The following is a 19,548-nucleotide window of genomic DNA, read 5'->3' as shown; positions in this document are numbered from 1 at the left end:
CTTTGATAAATTGGGTAAAGTAGAGAAAAATCAATTGGAGGAGGCCATATATGCCATGATGGAAAAATTCAAGATAACTCCACTAGAGATTGCAAAATCAATGCCTAAAACTCTATATAATAGAGTTGAGAAAAAATGGCACTATTGTCTAAACTTGGAGAAACAAATAAGAGAAAAATCTCTAGCCCAAGTGATGCCAAAATTATCAAAGGCACAAATTACTAAGCTTATGAAGATATATGAAGTTATGTTTGTACCTTAATACAGAGCCTTCAACATTCTGGAAAACAACATTGAGGATGCTGTCAAGAATACCACTTAGATGTGGAAACTTACTTATGGGTTATCAATAGTCAAGGAAGGAGAGGAAGAACCCATTGAAGTAGATGATGATGAAAAAGATGATGACAAAGGTGAAATAGTTGGAGGAGGAACATAAATGAAAGAAGATGACATGGAAATAGTTGAGTCTAAGTAGCCAAAAGAATAGAGTGTGCAAGACACACAATTACTGAGTGTTAGTCCTCCACATGTCACAAGTGAGACTATTGAGACAATAATTGTCAAGGATTTTTTTGATCTATCAAATGATAACATTAATCCACTTACTAAAGATGATTTGAAGAAGATCTTAAATTAGTCTACACTATAGGCCAAACTTTGTGACAATCCTATTTTGGCCAATATGGATGAGCTACAAAAGTCAGTGATTAATGTTGCAGGGGAAAAGGTGAATCCAAAAGAACCACCTTCTATCATCCCTCTAGACACTAATGTACAACATTTGGTAAAGATACCAAAAGCCATATCAAATAAGGTTGATACAATTTCCAAGATTGATATTGTAGAGAAGAGCATAGTGGAAGCACAAGTTGCTACTATAGAAAAAAGTTAGATAGACTTATATCCACCTACTGCACAAGGACAAGGTGCAAGTTAGGTCATTGTGGTAGATCAAGGCAAGCCTAAAGAGAGTGAGATGACACTACAACTGAAGGAGAAAACTTCCATTCAAGCTCTAGTAACCTTACTAGTCTCTAGCACTCCATCAAGTCATACTCTTTATAAATTGAGCACAGATGCTACTCTATTGCAGATCTTAGTGTTGAGCCTGAGTTTATCAAAGGCTAAAGAAGTAATTCAATATGGATATGTGGGCCTTGATCAAGATATAATTTTACCAAAGTTTGATTTTTATACCATGAAAATAGAACAAATATCCATATTGCAATAGGCCCTAGCAAGGAAAAAGCATTAGGAAATGCTTAAAAGGGAGCATAGGAAAAAGTAGGCACTTTAGGAGAGATCAAAGACATCTTTTTAGATGCATTTAGTTTGCCAACTCCAAATGAGACCAAGCCACTAATGGATCAACTAATAGATATAGTGGAGAAGGTTAGTAATGAAGACCTAGATACAAATGCCAAATTATTTGAATGGTCAAAAAATAATTTCCAAAACAAAGTGAATAAGAAAATATCTATGATATAGCACTAACACAAGTTGCATTGGCAAGTAAGGTTGAGGATGTAAAGAAGGTACTTGATAAAAAATTCTCATTGTACACAAAATTATGCAATCCAACACTCTTCACCCAAGAGACCAGAAGTCACATTTTGAGTCTGGAGAGCCAAATTTCTACATCAGGTGCAAGACTAGAATGAATCTAGGTTAGAGTTAGAAGAATTTTAGGACATTGCTTCAAAAATAGAGTCAGTTAGTTGTATTAATAGTAGATGATGCTAACATAAGGGCCAAAATGACTAGCATCCAAGAAACCCTCACCCCCCATATGGAAATATTGCACAAGGAACTAGGCTATGCTAAAACCATAATGAAGAAAGAACCCAATCTTTCTACCTTAGATGGTATAGTTCACCTTACTGTCAAGCTTGCAATCCAAATCAAGTCATTAGATGTAGCATGTGAGAACTAGGATGTAGCCCTTAAGATGATATTGGATGTCCATAAATCTTTTCTTGAAAAACACGCAATCAGTGTATAGCCCATTGGCATAAGTGTCAAAAAGGGGGAGACATATTTTTGGGGGAGAAATAGAGAAAAGGGGGAGAATGAAATAAGAAAATTGGGGAGATATTAGTTTTGGGAACAACGAAGAATAATAAACAAGTGAAGAATAAGAGAATACAAAGAAGTATTAGATGAAAGAGTATCAACAAAATATCACATTGAAGTCAAAATGTATTAATAGAGATACATTTACTCAGTGGAGCACAAATTTTGGATATAGAATAGACATATCAACTCAGGGGTAGTTATCAAATTTTGAGGAATCTAAGTGATTACAAAATTTTATAATTTTGGATTTTTGTATATAAGCCTAATTAAGATATTTTATTCTCATGAGATCAAGGATGATAATGTATACTCAAGTTTTTTTGACACTCATGTCAAAGGGGGAGATTGTTGATCTCAGATTGGTTTTGAGAAGTGAGTGTCAACACATTAAAGTTATTTACTTAGTTCATACCAAACTAGTAATACATGTTGAGTCATAGTGAGTGTTGAGCCACTCATATGCTGAGTCACTCAAATGTCAAGTACATAGTATATGTAGAGTGAAATAGGAGATGAGTAAATAGTGGATGTTGAGTAATACAAGTGTCGAGCTACAACAGGAAGATTAGTGAATGTTGAGCATTAGAGACTTTAGATGCTGAGTGACACAATTTTAACATATTTTTTTGTAAAGGTACAAACAACAATGTAAACCATTTTTGAGCTAACTTAAGATTGAATTTCAATATTTTGAAGATAGGAACAAATATCTAGTTGGATTCCCTATGCAATTACATGGAGCCAATCAAAAAATGGGAAGGATTAAGAAAAAAATTGATGAACCTCAATTGTAAATTCATACCTAACCCTAAGTCATTGAGTCTTCTTAAGGAGGATGAAACCCTAAACTTTCTATGAGTATGTAAAGAATTGAAGGAGTGAAGAGAGAAGTTTTCATGTGCAAATAGAGAATTCAATGAGGCTTCTAAGAAGTTATGAAGTGAAAGTACATTGCAAAATTAGTTAAAGTAGAATAGAGGATATAGACTTAGATACAACAAAGAGACATCTAATTGAGAAGGATCAAGAAGACATTGTTTAGAGGTGATCTGTTATCAAGTAATCAAGTGCTAACCATAGGATCAATGCTAAGATATTCTAACAAGTGATTTAAGTCAAAATCTCTTAATAGAGTAGTCCTAACAAGTTGTATGAAATACTTTAACAGGGTTCTTTCTTAGTTGTAATTTAAAGTCCTTAACAAGGAACACTTCTAACAGAGTGTTGAAATCCTCTAACAAGGTGAGACCAAACAGTCTTTGTAAGCCTTCAATAGGGAAGACCTTTCACAGGGTAGATCATGACTCATGATCAAAAAATTGTAACCTTCATTGGATACACTTTATTAATATAGTAGTATAGATTTGTGGGTGTCATCCCCACCCCAATTTTACCTTCTCACTTGGAGGGTTCCTAGGTAATCATATCTAGTGTTATGTGTGTGAATATTTACATGTTTTAGATGTATATGTTTTACATGTTATTTTGATTTACTCATTGAATGTATGAGATGGATATGTGGTTAAATTTTTATGGGTTCAAGGTTAAACTACTCATTCACCCCCCCACCCCCATAGAAGTTTTCCTTTCCTATTGTAATTCCAACACTTTTTTGGCCATTTGTATTGTAAAAGCACTTGATGGTTTCACTTTCCATACTAATGTGCCTGTGTTAATAGAAAATGGATGATTTTAGGTTATGCAAAAGTGAAATAATCTAATTGTATAATAATAGTTGATTTTGAATAGTGAGTTCTTTTTTTGGGATTTTTCCCTAAAAGGCATCCCAAAATAAAGATTTGTGTTAAGTTTTGAATCTATAATTATTTTCTCTCTATTGATTTTAAGATTATGTTAGTATTATTTCTCCTATATTAGTTTATTAGTATCAATTATCTTCGAGCATATGTGAAATGAACAATTTCTTCAAAAAATGTGACAATTGGCAGGAAATATCCCCACCCCATCCTTATTTTACAAAAAAAAATGGCACATCCTCACTATCCTCTTTTTATTTAGGGGCTTCCTAGGTACATTAGGGGGTGACTAGTAACATACCAAAGCACATTTTAGTTACTCTACCTTAGTTGAGTGCATTTTTGGTTAGGACATGCATATATATGATTTGCAAAACATTATGAAAATGGAAGGTCTATGTGGCAATAGACCAATCATTACTCATACTTATAAAATCTGTAGATTACATAACCCATATCCAAGATGTCTTTATCTTATTTCATACATTGTATAGCTTGTTCAATATATAAAACTACATAAAAAAAAGTTGGCATTTTACAAACATCAGACTATCAAATACAAGTTAAGTAATAGTTGATAAGAAACATCATTATTATCATACAAAAATGCATCAATCCTACCCAATACATATAATTCATGGAACAATCTAATCTATTGGTATCCTAGCTAATGTGAGACATCTTAATGAATAGTCCAAAATTATATGACATCAACATGCTAATATTTGATAAACAATGGAAAGAGGATACTAGAGATGAAAAGATTTTTGAAAAACTCAAAATCATCTAACTTTAGAAAAAATAAGAATGACTACTCATTAAATTTTGATAGATCAACTTAAACAACATATAACCAACTACAAACTAGTTATAAATTTAGGGCCTTCACTTTGAAAGAGAGGATGTAGAGTTGAAAGCTAGTCTCTTATTTAGCAAAGTGATAAATTTGTTAACTTTCTTTTTCTTTAACAACTACAAATTTTGCAACTATTTGTCATAAATAGTTTTAGATTTCTTTGCTACTTTGCAACATTAGTTAGACAATATATTTGGTTCTTAAGTAGATATACTCTTGTGGAAACATGTATTTAAATATAGAAGATTGTATGGAACCTCCTTGTCAGGATTTTTAGAAATAGATTCAGATTTAAAATGACCAACATTAATATCTCCAAGTGAAGTAACCTACTCTTCAAACAGACGTATATTTTGGGTATTGTTCAGCCTTGTATTAATTAGAGGTTGATCTTGTATAAATTTATTTTGGGTCTCTATTGGATAGCATGATTCCCACCAAAAAAATAGAGGATACCAGACCATAATTTCTTGTGCTTCAAAAGTTGAATGCTGCAAGTTTATAGGCTTTAAATTTTTATTTGAAAGTTAGAAAATACATTTTCTTTAAAATTAATTCACAATTTTTCATATTATGAGACCTTTTTTGTGCCCTCTTAAATAATGAATTGATAATCAAGATATTTATTTTGAGGATATTTTTATTAACTTTGTGCACAAAATCAAAAGAAGCATGAGTCCTAACTCTGAGTTCATATAGATAGTATTTTGATTAGTCTACATTTTCAAGATTTCAATATTTTATAACATGATACCATAGAATATCTACAAAAAATAAAGAAAAGACCAAATTCCATCACAAAAAAAAGTTTAACTTCAAACTATCTTGACTAGATGAAGATATTAACCTTCAAGGGAAAATAATGAATATACAAAACAAAAAGATAATATATATTGGCATTTTTGTTAACTGTTAAAATAAAAACAAGTAACTTAGTGATAGGAAAGAACATTACAATTTTTTTTAGCTCTCCTAATCATCAAAAAATCTGCTAGAGTATGTATTTGAGGAATGTTAGATCTCGCTTCTATGGACATGAACAAATTTCACTCTCTTTGTTAACTCCTTGTTTTTTTATTTTTGTTAATGCTATAGAGACAGTGAATGATCAAGCATTGAAAGTCACTCTTGAATTTTTTAGTTGTATTTTTCATTGATTTTGCATGATGCTTATAGTTGAATTGAGTTGGAAGCTTTAGTGAATATGTGATCTAAAGACACTATTTCTTGATTTAGTGATAAAAATTAAGCATATCTTGTAGGTTCATGGACCAATCAACATGAAGTTGAAAGTTCACATTGAAGAGATAAATGCAAAAAAATTGATTACTATGAAAGTAAGTTTGATGAGGCTAAATAAATAAATAAAGAGAAGATATATAATAATGCCAACACATTCTGTTGGGAGAGAAATCATATATGGGTACCCCTCGTATATATTCTCCAACCAAGAGGATAGTATGACTATTCATCTGAATAATCATGTGATGGGTCTTGTGTTGGACATGTATGATTTCAAGAATGATATTTGGCTTTACCATTCCTTTGGAGGCACCTACCTCAACATCACAACTTTTATGCCTACTATCAAGACATTAAAATAGATTGCGTCATTTCTGGTAGCCACTCAATCTAAAATCATTATAGTATTCATCAAAGACCTTGTTAGATCATCTAAAGGGCTAACCAAAGTCTTCATTGCAATTGGGTTCATGAAATACTTGTTTCCAGTCTCAAGAATGCCAAAAAATGGTGGAGATTGTCCTACCATCAATGACATGGTTGCCAAAAATAAGCACTTTATTGCTTTCAATTCTCAATCATCAAAAGAGGCCTTTGAAGGAATGCATTACCAATGAAATTATGTAGTTGAGAATGAATATGGAAATGTTGGTTTATCAAATGAAAGCTGCACAAATTGAGATGAATCAAAAAGTTTGACTTCAACAAGCCAAACCCTCTTCTTGGATATTTTTCCCTAACAATCTAGTGTCACATAAGCCTAAAATATCAACACTAACTAGCTTAAAAACATACTCTATGTGTGTTATGATAATGTAGAAAAATTTCAGCTAATTTCCTAGTAGTAGATTTCTACAAGAGAAGCAATGGGGAAGGTGCATTTTAAGCTATGGATAAGTTGGATGTACAACTGATCTATGGTTGTAATGATGATATAGAATGCCAAGTGAATGGAATGTTTGGTGTATGCAAGATATCAAGTAATAACAAATCAAACACATATGGGAGTCCAAGTAGATTTATCTTTGGTGAATCTAGAAAACTGACGCCTCCATGGCTACTTATGCTGAATAATTCATTTGTCTTACTATGTTTCTCTCCTTGCTACACCTAATGCATCTTCCCTATACTCTCTGGGCATAAAGAAGATGGGATTTTTCTGTGATGTATATGTGAATCCAATGCTCGCACACAATGAATTTTGTGACCTTAAGCCTAATTTTTTAACTAAGTATTGTATATAGGAAAATTCCCAATTTTTAGTTTCTTCTATGAACAATGACATACATCATTCAACCCTAGAAACCTTTGAAATTATCGTATAGACCTTGTTAGTATTGTGAATCAATAAACTGACTTGGGATTTTTTTTACTTTAGAAATTGATTGCCAGGTTATTTCTGATGATCACATGCTTGGTTTATTGCTTGCATTGTACCTATTTTTTGAATAGTAATAGATAATTTATTGATTTTTAGTTTAAATAAAACAATTCAATATCTTATCTGATGTCTCTATATACAAAGCACAAATATTAGTGCATGAGCATAGGTATTATGAGTTTTTGTACAAAATCTTTGACCACAAATTTGGGTATTATTTAAAGTCAAGGTAAAAATTGTTATAATTGAAACAAAAAGACCCTAGTACATCAACAATCATTTTTATTTTTTAAAAACATAATGTGCAAAATCATTTATAATTTTTGAAAATATCACTTTAGTAAATGAGATAAGGGCTCAATCTAATCATCAAAATAAAAAATTCATGTTGATTCTTCCACCATTCCCTAGAGATTCAAAATTTTCTTTTCTCTCCAAAGAAAGGTAAGAAATCTCAAAACTCTAGTGGGGAATTTTATAGCATGTACACTGGTGGATAATTGAAAAATTATGCATAAGCTTCCTGGATGAAAATTCTCCTTCTCTATCTCTTTATATCCCACTTTCTATCTCTATCTTGATCCTTCTCTCTATAACACATCTAAATGTAATTCGTATCACTCTCTTTCCCAATTTTATCTTCTCTATATCCCTCATTTTTATATTCATTCATATTCCTACCTATCAAACATATCCATTTGTTATGTATGTCACTACTACACCATAATATATGAAAAATAATAGTAGAAATAAACACATATCAAATCACATGTAACTCTTATGTCTATCATTTATAGGTACCCTTCTCTCTTTATCTATCTAACATTTGCTATGCATATCCCTCTCCTCTGTGTCTTTCCCCATTTCTATTGATAAATAATTTAATAACATTCATAAAATTATATAAATTAAAAATTGTATATGTAAAATTGGATTGTTCATTCTTTATTTAAATAGTACCCATCCTCGAGGTCCACAGTGGAACCCTTTTCTACCATATTAGCAAAGGAGTGAGAATGGGGCACTTTTTCACCACATCATAGAGTGTATTCAACATGACTTTGATAGAAAAATGATGTGTTGAAGTGAAGGTTGACAATTTTCCTCTAGAGGCCCTAGGAAATTGAAAGTCTTGGTATTTAGAATAATTTGGGAAATTGAGGAAATTTGTCTTGCTAGCCTATCTGATCTCGAGTCTATGAAAATAATTTAATTTAGGATAATAGGGATATTGAGCTTGAGGGCATATCTAATATACTTAGGTTTACATGTCATCACACATTGTATCATACTAAACCACAATCCCCTTAAGATGCAAGTCATGATTTTGGCCTTGAGAGTTTATAACCCAGTCATACACTTGGTTCAAATTTATGATAAGTGATGACATTAGTCAATAAACTTCAACATATTTTCAATTCCTTTGCACCCAAAATTAGATCAGTTACTTGTGATTTCTTATTTGATTAGGTTACTTTGATAGCTACAAATCAATATTTCTCTTTAAAAAAAATCATGAAGAGTAATAATTTTAACAAGTTTCATGATTTCAATGGTCATCCACTATTACTGAGAATTCTCAACCATTTGTTGCCCAAATATGGTTGAGCATCTCATATAAGGAAACACTTATGGCTTTAATTAAATGAAAATTTATGGCAATAGTTAGTAGTTGATGGGGACACAACCCAAGCACAGAATGGACACAATAGGAAAGGGAAAATTTTATTAACTATGAAAATATGCTAGTACACTTAGTGTAGAGAAACAGACTCCAAAACATGCCCTAAGGGCTTACAATAGAATAAATCTAGAGATAATTTCTTCTCCCAGTACCTCCTCTCAAACTCCACTCTGAACTACCTTTTACAATGCTAGAAATGTTCTTAAATAGACCCCAGAGGGTTAAGGATTAGGAATACATTCTAGAAAGTGCTAGTTGGCATCCACCAACAAAACAGAAGGCTCTGTAGTCATATTACAAGTCGAAATAAAATTAGAAGAATCCAGAAATGGTAATCAAACTTCTGGAAGGCATAACTTTTGAACCGTAGCTCTGATTGACAAACCGTTTACATTTCTAGAAAGCTCTCAAAGTGCTCTACAGCCGTATGGACCAGCTTCACTTGTCCCCCATTTTTTGGCCCTGTTTGAGGTCATTTAATGCCCCTAACTTGACTTTGAAGCATTCTTAGGAGGTCTCCAGAAATTGAAAAACTACGATAATTTTCAAACCGTGGGGCCTTTTGACCTGATTCTTTTTTTGGAATGCTCTAAATTACAATTACATTCATCTGTCCAATTTACACCTTCTAGTTCACCAAAATTATGGCTCAATTACATACTCATATTTTTTAGCATTTATATGTATCCAAAGGTGTTCAAATACTCTAACCTAGAACACTGATAGTGGAACTATGAGAGTTGAAACCTTTATTTGACCCAAATGAGTATCCAGAAATGAAAACACATGAAACAAAAACTAAGTCTAAGGACCTTTTTGGGTGACCCAAGATTGTCCTTATACCTCTGGATGCTCCTGCATCAGACACCCAGGGTAGATTGAAAAGTGATCCTGTCACTTTATGAATGGTAGAGGAAATCCCAAATGGGAAACCTTAGCTACTGATATCCAAGTTGCGTCCTCTATTGGCCATCATTGCTACTTGACTAGATACTCTTCATACTGCCTATTTCTAGTACTTCTACCCACACGACTATCCAGAATCTCCTCTATCTCCTTGAGAGCACTATCCAATGCAATAGTATAACACTGAAACGGTAGTTTAAAAATCTGTTACTTACCCCTTTATAAGATAACCCTAGATTTGCCCTTTGAATTTCATAAATCATGCCACACGAGCAAAATTAAGGGTACATGGCTCTAACATCAGCTCCTCATCTGCACCATCACCATGATACTCTGTTAAGTTTGTAATGTTGAAAATAGGAGAAATGTGAATTCCATCTGGCAACTCCACCTCATACGCATTTCCTGAGTCATGTTTCTTTAGAATTTTGTAGGGGCCAAATTTCTTCATTTTCAACTTATTGTAAGTACCATCTGGAAATCTTTCTTTTCTTAAGTGTACCATGACTAGATCCCCTACTTGAAACTCCTTATGTATTCTCCTTTGATCAGCCCTAGCTTTATACTGTTGGTTCATCTTGGTAATGTGTGCCTAGATGTCCTCATGTAGATGCTTGATATGTTCAGCAAATTCTTCTACTTCAACACTTGTCCTCTCCCCTTGCTCTATCTTCCTCAATTCTGGTGCAGTCCTTGGGCTACTTCCATATACAATTTGGAATGATGATCTACTAGTACTCCTATTTATAGATTTATTGTAAGCAAACTCTGCTTGTGGTAGAATCAAATCCCACCCCTTGGGCTTATCCCCAACTAAACATCGCAGCAAATTGGCCAGACTTCTATTTACCACTTATGTTTGGCCATCAATCTGTGGGTGATGTGTGGAACTGAATTTAAAGTTTGTTCTCAACTTCTTCCACAATGTTCTCCAAAAATACTCCAAAAATTTAGCATCTCTGTCAGGAACTATACTCCTTGGGAGACCATGTAGTCTTACCACCTCTCTGAAAAACAAGTTTGCAATATAGATAGCATCATGAGTTTTATGGCATGGAATGAAATGTGCCATTTTGGAGAACCTATCAACCACCACAAATACTGAGTCATTACTCTTCTTGTCCTCGGCAATCCAAGAACAAAATCCATACTTATGTCCTCCCATGGCTTTGATGGAATAGGCAATGGCTGATATAGCCCAGTATTGTGACTAAATCCCTTGGCAACTTGACAAATTTGACAACTCTGTACAAACTTCTTCACATCCTGTGAAATCTGAGGCCAAAAACAATGTTCTCTAAGAATGGCAATGGTCTTATCTCGACCAAAATGTCTTGCCATCCCTCCACTGTGTTTCTCCTTAATCATATTTTCCCTCATGGAACTCCTTGCAATGCATAATTGACTACCGTTGAATAACATACCATCTTGAATCAAATAGTGTAGCCACTTGGTTCTATCCACAACAATAAGTTCTTTACAAGCTTTCCATGCTTTAGCAAAATCAAGATCCTCAGGGTACAGATTCTTGAGTTCATCAAACCCAACTACTTCAACCTACATTACTGTAAGCAACAACTGTCTCCTACTTAGTGCATTTGCAACCTTGTTAGATTTTCCACTTCTATGCTTCAACACAAATGTATAGCTCTACAAGAACTGTACCCACTTCATATGCCTTTGATTCAATTTACCTTGGCTATTTACGTACTGTAATGCCTGATGATCAATATACAAAACAAATTCCTTTGGAAACAAATAATGCCTCCATTTCTTTAAGGCTTGAACTATTGCATAGAACTCTTAATCATAAATAGAATACTTCTTTTTCACATCATTCAATTTTTCACTAAAATATGCAATAGGATTACCTTCTTGGCTTAATATAGCCCTAATAGTGCTGCCACTAGCATCACAATCCACATGGAACACCTTTCTGAAATTTGGAAGTGCCAACACAGGTTGCTCTGTCACCTTCTTCTTCAGCAATTCAAAACTTCTTGTAGTTGTTGTAGTCCATTTGAACTCTCTTCTATCCCCTCTTATTGTCTCAGTCAGGGGTGCACATATGCCACTAAAATTCTTAATGAACTTCTTGTACAAACTAACCAAACCATGAAATGATCTTACCTTAGTAGTAGACCTTGGAGTAGGCCATTCCAAGATGGCTTTTACCTTCTCTGGATCCATTTTGAGACCTTCGGGTGATATAAAAAACCCCAAGTAGACTAACTTCCTTTTTGCAAAGATACACTTCTTCAAATTAATAAATAGTTTCTCTTCCCTTATCCTTTCAAGGACACTACGAATATGCAATAAATGTTCTTCCAAAGTCTTACTGAAAATTAAAATATCATCTAAATAGACAATAACAAATTTTTTCAAGAACTTCGTAAGTACCTCATTCATAAGCCACATGAATGTGCTTGGGGCATTCATCAATCCAAAGGGCATGACTAACCACTCATAAAGACCCTCCTTGGTCTTGAAGGTTATTTTCCACTCATCTCCTTCTCATATCCGTATTTGATGATAGCCACTCTTGAGATCTATCTTTGTGAAGTACTGAGCTCCACTCAAGTAGTCCATAAGATCATCCATTCTTGGAAAAGGAAACTGATACTTGATGATGATCCTATTTATAGCTTGAGAATTTGTACAAATTCTCCATTCTCCATCCTTCTTTGGTGCCAATATCGTAGGTACTGCACATGGACTCAAGCTCTCCTGAATCAAACCCTTTCTCAATAGCTCCTGAACCTATCTATTTAGCTCCTTAGTTTCAGTAGGAGTCATCATCTGAGCAACCTTGTTAGGCAAACTAGCTCCTGAAATTAAATCTATCTAATGACTAAGTTGCCTTATTGGTGGCAATCCTTCTGGAACATTATCAGAGATGATATCTCCAAACTCACCTAGTAAATCTGAAACTTCAAGTGGTATTTCACTACTTTCTTCTTTATCTTTCCTAGGAATCAAAGCATAGCACATACGCTGATGTTTCATGCCATCTAAAAAATTCCTTCCATCAACAAGACAAATGCTAGCACTGTTGCACACCTTTTCGCCTTCCTTTTTCATGGGCTTCAATTTGTGGTGAACTCCATCCTTGGTTAGAGAGTGTGTTTGCATGACCATCATGTACTACATGCCTATCAAATTGCCATGATCTTCCCAACAATAGATGGCAAACATTCATTGGAATAATATCATAGAGAACTTCATCATGGTAACTCCTAATTTTGAACTTCACTAAACATTGTTCACTTACCAGGACCTTATGATCATCTTTCACTCAAGCAATCCGATAGGGCTGGGGGTGTTTCTCCCTCTTGAGCTTTAGCTTAGAGACCATCTCCTCTGATACCAAGTTGTCAGTGCTACCGCCATCAATGATCACATCACAACATTTATCCTCACACTTGCACCTAGTATAGAATAGACTCCTTCTTTGTCCTAGTTCAATCTCACCACTTAGTAGGACCCTTTCATTTACTAAAGTCTTTCCTCTTTTTGCATCCTCATCCACATGAGCAACCCAAGCTTGACCCTTAGCTCTCCTATCTGTCCTTCCTTGTCATTGAGGGCATTCAAAGGCACGATGACCTTCTTCATTCCAATGGAAAAAGGTACCATGGAAGCCTCCTCTTCCTTGTCCACATCCTCTACCTCTTCCTCTCTAATTTCCAAAGTCTTGATTACAGGAGCAGTTGAAACCCTCGTTCCTTTAGTTCCTACTAGTACCCACATTTTCATTTTTCTTTTGGGTTTCATTTTAGCCTCCAGATGACCTACCGCTACCCCTTCCTCCTTGACCATGCCCTCTTTGTCTCCCTTCAAACCTTTTATTTAGCTTTTCTTCAACTTGTAGGGAAAACTGGTATGCCTCCTCAATGCTAGTAATTCTTATCAAGCTTAATTCCTCCTGGATGCTAGGTTGCAACCCATTGATATAATGAGCAACCTTCTCCTTATTTGCTTCTGCATGACCTGCTCTAATCAAAAGTAGGTAAAACTCCTCTATATATTCTTGGACTGATTTTATTGTTTGCTTTAACCCATGCATTGTCTTAAACAAATCAAGCTCATAGTCAACAGGAATAAACTGCTTCTTCAATTTGTCCACCATATGATCCCACCTTGTGATCTTATCCTTTCCTCTTCTATTTCCTTCCAATTAAACCTCTTGCCACCAAATTTTGGCATGTCCATTCAGTTTGGCCTTTGCAAACTTAACCCTATCTGGGTCCCTGATATCCTCATACTCAAAGTATTCTTCTAGTTCATTGATCCAATCAATCAACTCATCTGGTTTCAAATTTCCTAAAAATACACCCACATCAATTGTAGGTCTTTTCCAAAACTTAGTAATGGCCCTCAAAGGCCTTTCCTCTACCTGATTCAGAACTTCCCTGTCAAATTCCCCTTCTGGTCCAATTTCTTCTTCTTCATTATTGTCCTCACTTTTGTCGCCTGCAGCAACATTTGTTCCTCTACAGAACTCCTCCTGCAATGCTTGTACCTGCCTTTGGAGGGCTCTAACCTCCTCAGGATTAATAGTTCTAGCCCTTCCACCACGCTCTCTTTATGGAGGCATCTTCTTAATTCAAACCCACAACCACACAGTCTTGGTGCAAACTGCCTCATAATCAGCGCTCTGTCTACACACTCAGGAAAATCAGCTCTAATACCAATTGATGGGGACACAATCCAAGTACAGAATGGACACAACAAGAAAGGGAAAATTTTATTAACTATGAAAATATGCTAGTACACTAAGTGTAGAGAAATAGACTCCAAAACATACCCTAAGGGCTTACAATAGTATAAATCTGGAGATAATTTCTTCTCCCAGTAGCTCCTCTCAAACTCCACTCCTAAGTACCTTTTACAATGCTAGAAATGTTCTTAAATAGACCTCGGAGGGTTAAGTATTAGGAATAAATTCTAGAAAGTACTAGTTGGCATCCACTGACCAAATAGAAGGCTCTAGAAGTCACATTAGAAGTCGGCTCAAAATTAGAAGAATTCAAAAATGGTAACCGAACTTTTGGAAGGCATAACCTTTGAACCATAGCTCTGATTGATGAATCGTTTACATTTTTGAAAAACTCTCAAAGCGCTCTATAGCCCTATAGACGAGCTTCACTCGTTCCTCATTTTTTGGCCTTGCTTGAGGTCATTTAATGCCCCTAACTTGACTTTGAAGCATTCTTAGGAGGTCTCCAGAAACTAAAAAATTGTGATAACTTTCAAACCGTGGGGCATTTTGACCTAATTCTTTTTCTAGAATGCTCTAAATTAAAATTACATTCATCCGGCCAATTTGCACCTTCTAGTTCACCAAAATGATGGCTCAATTACATACTCCTATTTTTTCAGCATTTACATGTATCCCAAGGTGTTCAAATACTCTAACCTAGAACACTGATAGTGGAACTATGAGAGTTTGAACCTTTATTTGACCCAAATGGGTATCCAAAAATGAAAACACATGAAACAAAAACTAAGTCTAAGTACATTTTTTGGGTGAAACAGGATTGCCCTTATACCTCTAGATACTCTTGCATCAGTAGTGTTGTCTTTTCACCTACATGAAAATATATCTTCAAATAAAATAATAGAAAAATGTGGCTCTTGTTTATTTGTGGTCATTCATTTTCAAGCATTGCTTTTATTTTTAACTTCATCCAATCACTTTAAAAAAAAATTAATTATTTTACAATAGCATTGTCCCTAAAATATCGAGTAAAGATATTTAATAAGCAATCAAAATATATCTAATATGCTAACCTTTCCAAAAATGGGAAACTTTTCTATAAAGAAAGTACATGCCACATCAAAGCTCAAAAAGAGGGGAGATATTCAAAATTAATCTCCAAATCACTTCCTAATACCCAACCTACATAATGTAATATAAATGTTGATTAAATAATGTAATATACATGTTGATCTATTTCAAGTACAACATGATATGAGCAATCATATAGTACAAGATGTTAAGGATATTGTTAGTAAACAATAGTTAGAGTAGGAAAATATTAGACATGCCACAATGTCAGATGTGTGGACAAATCAAAAAACTCAAACTCTCATTAAACTTCTTGTCTCCCATGATATTAACAAGATCTATTTGAAGCTTTTGGATGGATCAAATAGGAAAAAATCTACAATTAAATTTCTTAGGTATTTTGATCGGGTGGTTATGGATGTCGGCTATCACATCATTCAATTTATTATAAACAATGTCGTTAGTTGTGTTTCTATTAAGGAGCTCCTAATGCACAAGTATATCTCTGGTTTATAGTTCATGCATGTCATACTACCTTAATCTTACCCAAGAAGATATTGAAAAACTCAAATGTTTGAAAATAATTTGTAAAAGCTCATTTTTTAGAATTCTTATCATAATCACCAAAAGGTGTTTCCTACAATGAACCATAAAGAGTAAGCTAGTTCAATCAAGGGTGAAAACTATGGATGTAGTAATGAACTCTACTATAGTCAATATAGATACTATAGAACTGGAGATGCCTACTATGGGGATGGTTGTAAAGAAGGATCTTATTCTTCTTCTTCTCCTTTGACTCCCACTGGTGGAGGAGGAGTTTCTTCCCTAATTTTATTTGATGTCTTCAACTCCATAGTTGGAAGAGTTGGAAGTGGGTGTCTAGGAAATGGATTTTATACCTATGATTCCTTCATCAATGCTACTAATGCTTTCAATGCCTTTGGTATGTCCAGGTCTTCTGATGCTAACAAGAGGGAAATCACTACCTTATTAGCTAATGCTTCCCATGAGATAGGAGGTAACATATCCCTTACAAGATCTAATTTATTATTATGTCATTGTCTATCTATTGTGAGTTTATGTTGTTACTAGGATTACTAATGACAAGGAGGTTGTATGCATTGGATAATAGGTTTTTACTATATCAAAGAGCTTAATCTAGGAAGCAAATATTGTGATACCTCAAATGTTGAATATCACTACAATCCTGACAAGAGTTATCATGGTAGAGGCCCTCTCTAGATCTCATGGCTAGTAAACATCATTTTCAATTCCTACTTTTTCTAATTTAAATAAATTAGATAATACAATCTATAGCCATACTAATGCAAGGTGATGATATGAATTATAACTATGGAGTGATAGGAAAGTACCTCCAATTTGGTGGGATAATTAATCTAGAGATTGTGGAAACTAATTTCACAATCTCATTTAAGATGACAATGTGGTTTTGGATGGTGAACAACTAGTGTCACAAAACAATCATGAATGTAATAGTTTAGTGAGTCTTCCTTTAGAATTCAGGGAGCGTACATGCTTGGAGAGCTTGCTCATAAAGGGCTTGTTTGTGCCATCCAATATGTCCCAATCTCTCAAACCAGCCAAAGCCATATCAAGAGATTACAACAATAATAAATCTAAAGAGATTCATCTAGGTTTTAATAAACCCTTAATTTCTTTCCTAGGGAAAAACTCTTCTACCCTAAGAAATGCTTTGATACCATGTGAAAATTTACACCATTGCAATCACTGATTATTAATCTCTTATCTTGAACAATTATCAAACTACCAAAACTTAATTCACAAATAATATCAAAAAATAAAACAATTGTAACTTCACTTATAAAAATACGGAACGAAATTCACAACACAAAGAACACAATATTTTCATAGAAATTATCCCTGGAAAAACCCCTAAGAGAAAACCAGTTCTATAGATGAGAAAATCTATTAACTTTAGCAAATCAAGAGATAAAAAATTCCTTGCCTCTCACTGGCAAAAATCCAATAATCTCCTAATTTCTCTCACTGATATTCCTCCACTGCTATCCCCAATGCTATCACTACAGCCTTGCTAGCTTTGCAAGACAATTTTCTATCACTGCAAACTCATTTTCTAATAGTGCAAATGCTTCTACAAACTTGTTCCCCAAATGCCCCCTTGACCACCTTTTATACTAATCTTGTTGGAGAACCAATGGCCGAGATTGATTCCCAATCGATGGTTAAGGTTAATACAACTTAACAACCCTAACCAAGTTGGTTTCTAGTTGCTTCTAAAAGTGGTCATTTAATTAAAAAAAATTTGTCTCAACTCTAACTAATTAGTTAGTAAAATTCTTCAGTCTAATAAACATCCAAAGAAGATTTTTCAACCCTTCCTACTAGTCACCTCTAATTGATTTGCTATCATGTCAGAATCTCATATCAAGAGATAAAGGTGTATAGTTTGGTCCATGCTCTGGCACAAGGTACCTCACTCTCTATGAATTTAAAGTTGTCACATTGAAGCAAGAATGAAGTTTTATGACTCTGAGTTCCAAAGGATTTTAAGATTCCTGGAGAAGGTGGTTTCTCCATTCAACTAAATGCACAACTACTATAAACTTGCAAAAATCATGAAAATAGGCTTCGAGATAAACCACCAAGATTGACATAGTTGTAGAACCACTTTCAGAATAGATGGTAGTGATTGATAAAATCATTTATCACTTAGTATCCAAAGTGTCAAAATTATTTTCATTGTGGTTAAACATAAAGAGAAAAATGTAAGATATGCAAGAAAGGGTTCTCATCATATGAAGATACCTTTCTTCAAGAAAATGTCTAGGAGCCATCTCATTACTCATTACAAATTTTGTAAGTCTAGAACATAGATAGGATCGACCATCAAATCTATCATTATCAAGAAGAGATATTAGATAAAACTAATACCCATTAACGGAGGCTAAAAACACTAAAGGTGGGAATCCAAAGTCACCCAAGAATCAGTTATAAAAACTGATAGCATAACTCAAGGGCAAAGGAAATAAATAGAAGATAAGGAGTGAAAAAAGCTGAAGATGAATGACCTTAATTGAACCCTATATGCACTAAAATTCCACTCTGATGTTAAGATGGAAGATTGAAGATCCTATGAAACATAGAGTTGTTCTGTAGATTACGGATTAGTTCACTTACAATCACCTAAAGCTTATTATTTTTGGTTGGAAAAAGGGCCAACTTTTTTCGTAGCTCTTTTCTTTTCACCTATATTTAGAGATTTCGTTCACAAATTAAAGGAATGGTTTTGTTTGTGATGAGGCATTGTTACAATGGCTTATATCCAAAATTTCAACTTGACCAAAATAATTATGGGTTTATGGCTCACTCAGTTGTATTGCCTGAGTCTTTGGAGTATAAATATCCTTAAATCTTTGAAATTTTGGCTAATAAAACATCTGTTTACCTGTTAGGGTGTGCATTTTCCTTAATACCTTAATTTTTTCCCTTTCGCCATATCCATTCGTTCGAAATGGGGCTCGTTGGATCATAAGATTATACTCAAAGTCAGTTCAATCTTAATCGCATTGTGTTGGTTATTATACTACAGATTGCCAGGGTTTCAATCAAGAATCTATTATGTTTTTCAAAGATCACTGTAGAGACCCCTCCAAATGCTCTTTGAAACAACCGCAAGGTTTCTTTGTAGAAAACCATTGGGATATTAGATGTGATTCGGATCAAATGCAAGATAATGAGATTGGTGACTCAAATCTTTTCAAGACAGTCTATGATATTAAGGAGAACAATGAAACTTGTAGTATTCATAAACTTTGCCAGGAGCCGAAGGGATGCAAGATTTCTCATACT

At 34.2% G+C, this 19,548-nt stretch overlaps 1 pseudogene; it reads left to right on the top strand.

Annotated features, from left to right (window-relative positions):
- Nucleotides 1-6,077: 6,077 nt before the first annotated feature.
- Nucleotides 6,078-7,077, top strand: LOC149528691 (PI-PLC X domain-containing protein At5g67130-like; annotated as a pseudogene).
- Nucleotides 7,078-19,548: the final 12,471 nt, after the last annotated feature.

Source organism: Cupressus sempervirens, chromosome 11 (assembly GCF_028749045.1).
Source record: "Cupressus sempervirens isolate cs-2001-9-10 chromosome 11, ASM2874904v1, whole genome shotgun sequence".
Taxonomy (NCBI): domain Eukaryota; kingdom Viridiplantae; phylum Streptophyta; class Pinopsida; order Cupressales; family Cupressaceae; genus Cupressus; species Cupressus sempervirens.
The sequence above is the reverse complement of the archived record's forward strand: the minus strand, read 5'-3'. Positions and strand labels throughout refer to the sequence as shown.